The 2,100-nt window shown below is 36.3% G+C and overlaps 1 non-coding gene across 1 annotated transcript; it reads right to left on the bottom strand.

The window, feature by feature from the left end:
* Positions 1-313: 313 nt before the first annotated feature.
* On the bottom strand, positions 314-385 carry Trnam-cau (transfer RNA methionine (anticodon CAU)). Its single transcript has one exon. It is a non-coding gene; the product is annotated as a tRNA-Met (tRNA).
* Positions 386-2,100: the final 1,715 nt, after the last annotated feature.

Below are 2,100 nucleotides of genomic sequence, written 5' to 3'. Positions count from 1 at the left end.
CGTACTTTTCTCTATTCTGAACGCTGCCAGTCTTTGTAATAGCCCCCCCCCCCTTTTCCGAACCTATAAATGCAATGAAGATACTTACATACTTTTTGTCCTGTAAGATTATTCGTAGCCTTTAGAAGCTATGTTTTATAGCAAGCAGATCGAAACAGGAAAACAAAGCAGTGTTTTCGGTGGCATGAAAGAAAATTGTTTGTAAATCGTAGTAAAAATTGTTGGATCTTAAAATTCCTTAAATATTACGTTAATATATGCATGCGTTTGCAAATGTAAGAGTAGAAACTCTCAAAGAAGAGGATAAAAATTTTAGCAGAGCGTGGTTTCGATCCACGGACCTCTGGGTTATGGGCCCAGCACGCTTCCACTGCGCCACTCTGCTCGGTGTGACATAGGTCTCCTATAGAGTATTACTACCCACTTCACTCACGTAAGATTAAATGCGTAATGCCAAGTATATCTTAGCAGTGAACGTCGATCGTCTGTCGCTTGCAGCTAGAAATATTTTCGCAGTCGCCTCAATATGTAACTGCAAGATGTACACGAATGACACTGCACTCCATGATGGCGGCGACGTACGACATCCGTTGCCCCGCTACATGCCGCCAGCTAACAAATTTCCAGCGCCCTGGTACGGTATTTTAAACAACAAAGACACATTTGTCGTCATTTACAATAACGCTTCAATAACATGCAGTTTCGAAAAATCACAATTTTTGCAATATTGATATCACAAATGGCAGTGATTATTTTCTACCCTAATTAATTATTTCGTGAGTAACCATGCACTTCCATGAATGTAATAAATCTGCCGCCTATCCATAAGTACATTGGGCCTGTATAATCATCTAAATGCTCTTACTTTTCTCAAACTGTCTTTTTTCACTTTATCTGCCTCCGTTAATGATGCGTGAACTGCAGACTCAATGCTTACCGGTAGATTCAATGCCTAAGCATTTTCTTATACATATTTATGGTTGCTTCCGAATAAGTTCTAGGAAATTGTCTTTTCTTGTCGGTTTATACATTGACTTTGTAGTTCGTCATTCACTGTCATGTCTTGCAACTTTCTCTAACTAAGTAGACCTACCGGTAAAAATGATTGAATTGGATTTATTTGCCTGTAGACAACTGTTGTATAAAGCATCGTCATTTGTTACATAATTATACAGTTGATCACATAAATTACACAAAAGGTAGATACAAAATTCTATAGGTGGTTATACAAATGATTATACAAAAGGTCAACATGTACAGATATTATGACATAAATATTGCGTATCTTGTACTCATCCATAATTAATTTCGTTGCACAGACAAATTTTGTTGTATGTCATAAGTTCCAATTTTGTTACCTCACAGTCACATTTTGAATAAAAGGGCATCAAGTTTCGTTGTATAAAAGAGCATCATATTTTTGATTATATAAAAATCATATTTTTCATTATATGAAAGAGCATTATATTTTTTCATTATGTATAAATTCACTTGTAGTATAGAATGCTTTCTCTTCAGCCTCGTCTCTACCACCATTTTAAATTTATTTTAATGCAATTCCTTTGTGCTATGTGACATAGTGTTAAAAATGTTTTGCCAGCATGTACAAAATAATTTTGCACTTTACTCAAACGCGTCCAAGGAAAGTCTAATAAGTTTCTGTTTCTGGTTTCATATGAGTGCACATCTGACCTGCTTTCATACATGGGGGCATTCTGTTTGGCTTTCATAAATGCTTTCAGTATGTATAGACTGGGGACAGTAAGTATTTTGTGCTCAATAAAGTACTGTCTGCAAGAAGTTAACTTGCTGAAACCAAAAATACATCTAATGGCTTTCTTGTGCAAGAGGAAGACATTGTTTGTCCCAGCAGAGTTTCCCCAAAGAAGTATTCCGTAATGCAAATGTGTATGGAAAAAGACATAGTATGCTACAAGCATGCACTCCTTAGTGACACAATTCTTAAGTTCTCTAAGGAGATAGAAAACTCTTGCCAACTTACTGCACAGCTCTTCTCTGTGGGCATTCCAGCATAGTTTGGTATCTAGATGTATATCTAACAATTTTACTGAATATCTGAGTTCATTTGGTCTATGGGAA

This window comes from Schistocerca nitens, chromosome 9 (genome assembly GCF_023898315.1).
Source record: "Schistocerca nitens isolate TAMUIC-IGC-003100 chromosome 9, iqSchNite1.1, whole genome shotgun sequence".
NCBI lineage: Eukaryota > Metazoa > Arthropoda > Insecta > Orthoptera > Acrididae > Schistocerca > Schistocerca nitens.
Note: the sequence above shows the minus strand (reverse complement) of the source record. Positions and strands in the feature narration are given on the sequence as shown.